At 40.8% G+C, this 6303-nt stretch overlaps 1 long non-coding RNA gene across 44 annotated transcripts in view; it reads left to right on the forward strand.

The window, feature by feature from the left end:
- The first annotated feature begins 2699 nt into the window (after nucleotides 1–2699).
- The window catches only part of LOC127931653 (uncharacterized), a 6903-nt gene continuing 3299 nt past the window's right edge, over nucleotides 2700–6303 (forward strand). For 5 of the 44 annotated variants that reach the window (XR_008142164.1, XR_008142195.1, XR_008142189.1 and 2 more), the window contains exons 1-4: nucleotides 3643–4366; nucleotides 4655–5102; nucleotides 5423–5486; nucleotides 5583–6303. The exon at nucleotides 5583–6303 is cut by the window's right edge. This is a non-coding gene — a long non-coding RNA (uncharacterized LOC127931653). Of the gene's footprint in view, nucleotides 3599–3642; nucleotides 4367–4558; nucleotides 5103–5134; nucleotides 5199–5358; nucleotides 5487–5582 lie in introns of those variants that run through there. The other 39 variants (XR_008142193.1, XR_008142210.1, XR_008142198.1 and 36 more) reach the window with 39 other exon arrangements.

The raw sequence follows: 6303 nt of genomic DNA on the forward strand, positions 1-6303 counted from the left end.
GAACCGACCTGACTGGACCAGACCGACCTGACTGGACCGAACTGACCTGACTGGACTGGACCGAACCAGAGTGGACCGGACCGACCTGACTGGACCGACCTGACTGGACTGGACCGAACCAGAGTGGACCGGACCGACCTGACTGGACCGGACCGAACCAGAGTGGACCGGACCGAACCAGACTGGACCGGACCGACTTGACTGGACCGAACTGACCTGACTGGACTGGACCGAACCAGAGTGGACCGAACCGACCTGACTGGACCGGACCGACCTGACTGGACTGAACCGACCTGACTGGACTGGACCGAACCAGAGTGGACCGGACCGACCTGACTGGACCGGACCGAACCAGAGTGGACCGGACCGACCTGACTGGACCGGACCGAACCAGACTGGACCGGACCGACTTGACTGGACCGAACCAGAGTGGACCGGACCGACCTGACTAGACCGGACCGACCTGACTGGACCGGACTGACCTGACTGGACTGGGCCGAACCAGACTGGACCAGACCGACCTGGACTGAACCTGACCGGACCAGACTGGACCGAACCAGACCGGACCAGACTAGCATGGACTAGATCAGACTCAAAGTTATCTGATTGTAAACTGGTTTTCTGGTTACGAAGGTGCTATTTAACCAGATTACAACCAACTGGTCTCTGTTACTGTACAACCAAGTGGAAAGGTAACGTCTGTTTCATGACAACATCAATAAATATTTTGGGTTGTTGTCTAGTTAGATAGACTTATTTTCTGCTTGATTAGAAAAAGGGGTTCCAAAAGGGTTCTTCGGCTGTCCCAGTAGGAGAACCCTTTTTGGTTCCAGGTACCTGGGTTCTACCTGCAACCAAAAAAAAGGGTTCTTAAGTAAGTATTTCACGGTAAGGTCTGCAACCTGTTGTATTTAGCGCATGTAGACAAATAAAGTTTGATTTGAGTTTTCCTATGGCGACTGCTGAAGGACCCTTTGGTTCTAGATAACACTTTTGTCTTTTTTCGAAGTGTACAACCTGACCATGACGTCATAAAATATGTCATTGTGATGTCATTGCAAACAATTTTGCCCGCTGCGGATGAGTGCGTGAGAGCAATAGGCACTAGCCCCTGTGCTATCTGATCCGAGATGGCTGCCCAAGATGGCTGCCCAAGATGGCATCCCATGCTGCCATGTTGCTGCCTGCTAGTGCTATGCTTTGATACAGATTAACTACAGCAGATAAACTACAAGACAGTAATATCAGCCTATATCTTTATAACCTGAGCTCATCATTCTTTATCAGAGCTATGGTTAACTTATGGCACAATAGAAACAACAGAAATAGAAACTACAGAAATTCCTGTATTTATATTATACATGTGCCAGTTATATTGTGATTATTCTGTTTTTTATTATTCTGGATATCTATCCTGAAATAGAACTACGCAGATATCTATCCTGAAATATAACTACACAGATATCTATCCTGAAATAGAACTACACAGATATCTATCCTGAAATAGAACTACACAGATATCTATCCTGAAATAGAACTACACAGATATCTATCCTGAAATAGAACTACACAGATATCTATCCTGAAATAGAACTACACAGATATCTATCCTGAAATAGAACTACACAGATATCTATCCTGAAATAGAACTACACAGATATCTATCCTGAAATAGAACTACACAGATATCTATCCTGAAATAGAACTACACAGATATCTATCCTGAAATAGAACTACTACGCAGATATCTATCCTGAAATAGAATTTCCATTCAAGTCAACGGGTCTGTGATGGGATTTATGTCTGTATCCATGCCCGTTCCAGGGCTCTGTGTATGTAGTGTCTTATTGGGAATGGGGTCTTCTGTTTTCAGATGGATTGAGCTAGTTAATGTGACATAACCAGGCTGGAATGGTGTGGGGTGAGACGGTAATGCCACACCTGCTTCTAAGAGGATACTGTGTACTGTTCATTCAAATTCTGAGTTATTATTATATACAAAGGAGACTAACTAATTGTTGTTGAACAAACACAACTATTTTTGTAATCGAAACTAATTTCAAATAGCTATTTTTCTCCTGGTCTTACAGAGCTTTTGTTTGTCCTGGTTGAAAGTTACTTGCTCCTAATCTGTGGATGAATAATCAGATATTGTATGTATATTGATATACTGTACATATCTATGATACTTGTTTATTTAAATATGTCAACTTGAAATAATGACATAGAAATGAATTTTATTGTTTTATTTATTTATTTTATTGTTTTATTTATTTATTTATTTTATTATTTTATTTATTTATTTATTTATTTATTGTATTGTTTTATTTATTTATTTTATTTATTGTATAATTGTATTTATTTTATTATTTTATTTATTTATTTATTTATTTTATTGGAGGATATTGGTAATTTTTTTGTATGTTGTTTCCTCGATGCCGATGATGATGATTTTTTTGTCATGTTACCATTTTTAATTATGACATAATTTACTCTTTGACTTGCTTACATATTGATCAATTCTTACAGCCATGGAATAATGCTATTAATATTTTCTGTTAATTAATTGTACTTTTATTTAACCAGGCAAGTCAGTTAAGAACAAATTCTTATTTTCAATGACGGCCTACCGGGGAACAGTGGGCTAACTGCCTGTTCAGGGGCAGAACGACAGATTTGTACCTTGTCAGCTCGGGATTTGATCGAGCAAACCTTTCGGTTACTAGCCCAACGCTATAACCACTAGGCTACCTGCTGGTTACTAGTCCAACGCTCTAACCACTAGGCTACCTGCTGGTTACTAGCCCAACGCTATAACCACTAGGCTACCTGCTGGTTACTAGCCCAACGCTATAACCACTAGGCTACCTGCTGGTTACTAGCCCAACGCTATAACCACTAGGCTACCTGCTGGTTACTAGCCCAACGCTCTAACCACTAGGCTACCTGCTGGTTACTAGCCCAACGCTATAACCACTAGGCTACCTTAAGGGCGAATCGCTGAAGAATTTGAATTTTATATGGAAAATTGCTAGCGTCATATATAAATTGGATGTATGTCAACAACATGGCTACTGTAATGTCATCTTATTGTACACCAAAGACTACAGAGATTAGATTTTATTGCAAAACAGCCTTAACAAGCTAATGGAAACTCCTCCATCATAGCCGCTTGAGAACTCTTATATAGCTGCAATGCTACAATACAGCTACAATGCTACAATACAGCTACAATGCTACAATACAGCTACAATGCTACAATACAGCTACAATGCTACAATACAGTTACAATGCTACAATACAGCTGCAATGCTACAATACAGCTCCAATGCTACAATACAGCTACAATGCTACAATACAGCTACAATGCTACAATACAGCTACAAAGTCATTTTGTATTTGAACCAAGAACAAGAGTCATAGCCTCTGAAATGAATGAAAAAGTAGTATTATGTCAAGTATTTCAAGTACAATAAAGTATAATAAAAGTAGTATTATCTATCCGTAGAACCAGACTACTACAGAACAGTGAAGGTATTGGTCCAGACTAATACAGAACAGTGAAGGTATTGGTCCAGACTAATACAGAACAGTGAAGGTATTGGTCCAGACTACTACAGAAAAGTGAAGGTATTGGTCCAGACTACTACAGAACAGTGAAGGTATTGGTCCAGACTAATACAGAACAGTGAAGGTATTGGTCCAGACTACTACAGAACAGTGAAGGTATTGGTCCAGACTACTACAGAACAGTGAAGGTATTGGTCCAGACTAATACAGAACAGTGAAGGTATTGGTCCAGACTAATACAGAACAGTGAAGATATTGGACCAGACTAATACAGAACAGTGAAGGTATTGGTCCAGACTACTACAGAACAGTGAAGGTATTGGTCCAGACTACTACAGAACAGTGAAGGTATTGGTCCAGACTAATACAGAACAGTGAAGGTATTGGTCCAGACTACTACAGAACAGTGAAGGTATTGGTCCAGACTACTACAGAACAGTGAAGGTATTGGTCCAGACTAATACAGAACAGTGAAGGTATTGGTCCAGACTAATACAGAACAGTGAAGGTATTGGTCCAGACTACTACAGAACAGTGAAGGTATTGGTCCAGACTACTACAGAACAGTGAAGGTATTGGTCCAGACTAATACAGAACAGTGAAGGTATTGGTCCAGACTAATACAGAACAGTGAAGGTATTGGTCCAGACTAATACAGAACAGTGAAGGTATTGGTCCAGACTACTACAGAACAGTGAAGGTATTGGTCCAGACTAATACAGAACAGTGAAGGTATTGGTCCAGACTAATACAGAACAGTGAAGGTATTGGTCCAGACTACTACAGAACAGTGAAGGTATTGGTCCAGACTACTACAGAACAGTGACCGTATTGGTCCAGACTAATACAGAACAGTGAAGGTATTGGTCCAGACTAATACAGAACAGTGAAGGTATTGGTCCAGACTAATACAGAACAGTGAAGGTATTGGTCCAGACTAATACAGAACAGTGAAGATATTGGTCCAGACTACTACAGAACAGTGAAGGTATTGGTCCAGACTAATACAGAACAGTGAAGGTATTGGTCCAGACTACTACAGAACAGTGAAGGTATTGGTCCAGACTAATACAGAACAGTGAAGGTATTGGTCCAGACTACTACAGAACAGTGAAGGTATTGGTCCAGACTAATACAGAACAGTGAAGGTATTGGTCCAGACTAATACAGAACAGTGAAGGTATTGGTCCAGACTAATACAGAACAGTGAAGGTATTGGTCCAGACTACTACAGAACAGTGAAGGTATTGGTCCAGACTACTACAGAACAGTGAAGGTATTGGTCCAGACTAATACAGAACAGTGAAGGTATTGGTCCAGACTAATACAGAACAGTGAAGGTATTGGTCCAGACTAATACAGAACAGTGAAGGTATTGGTCCAGACTAATACAGAACAGTGAAGGTATTGGTCCAGACTAATACAAAAAAGTGAAGGTATTGATCCAGACTACTACAGAACAGTGAAGGTATTGGTCCAGACTAATACAGAACAGTGAAGGTATTGGTCCAGACTACTACAGAAAAGTGAAGGTATTGATCAAGACTACTACAGAACAGTGAAGGTATTGGTCCAGACTAATACAGAACAGTGAAGGTATTGGTCCAGACTACTACAGAACAGTGAAGGTATTGGTCCAGACTACTACAGAACAGTGAAGGTATTGGTCCATACTACTACAGAACAGTGAAGGTATTGGTCCAGACTACTACAGAACAGTGAAGGTATTGGTCCAGACTAATACAGAACAGTGAAGGTATTGGTCCAGACTACTACAAAACAGTGAAGGTATTGGTCCAGACTACTACAGAACAGTGAAGGTATTGGTCCAGACTAATACAGAACAGTGAAGGTATTGGTCCAGACTAATACAGAACAGTGACGGTATTGGTCCAGACTAATACAGAACAGTGAAGGTATTGATCCAGACTAATACAGAACAGTGAAGGTATTGGTCCAGACTAATACAGAACACTGAAGGTATTGATCCAGACTAATACAGAACAGTGAAGGTATTGATCCAGACTACTACAGAACAGTGAAGGTATTGATCCAGACTACTACAGAACAGTGAAGGTATTGGTCCAGACTACTACAGAAAAGTGAAGGTATTGGTCCAGACTAATACAGAACAGTGAAAGTATTGATCCAGACTACTACAGAACAGTGACGGTATTGGTCCAGACTACTACAGAACAGTGAAGGTATTGATCCAGATTACTACAGAACAGTGAAGGTATTGATCCAGACTACTACAGAACAGTGAAGGTATTGGTCCAGACTAATACAGAACAGTGAAGGTATTGGTCCAGACTAATACAGAACAGTGAAGGTATTGGTCCAGACTACTACAGAACAGTGAAGGTATTGGTCCAGACTACTACAGAACAGTGAAGGTATTGGTCCAGACTACTACAGAACAGTGAAGGTATTGGTCCAGACTAATACAGAACAGTGAAGGTATTGGTCCAGACTAATACAGAACAGTGAAGGTATTGGTCCAGACTACTACAGAAAAGTGAAGGTATTGGTCCAGACTACTACAGAACAGTGAAGGTATTGGTCCAGACTAATACAGAACAGTGAAGGTATTGGTCCAGACTAATACAGAACAGTGAAGGTATTGGTCCAGACTAATACAGAACAGTGAAGGTATTGGTCCAGACTAATACAAAAAAGTGAAGGTATTGGTCCAGACTACTACAGAACAGTGAAGGTATTGGTCCAGACTAC

Source organism: Oncorhynchus keta, chromosome 9, assembly GCF_023373465.1.
Source record: "Oncorhynchus keta strain PuntledgeMale-10-30-2019 chromosome 9, Oket_V2, whole genome shotgun sequence".
Taxonomy (NCBI): Eukaryota; Metazoa; Chordata; class Actinopteri; order Salmoniformes; family Salmonidae; genus Oncorhynchus; species Oncorhynchus keta.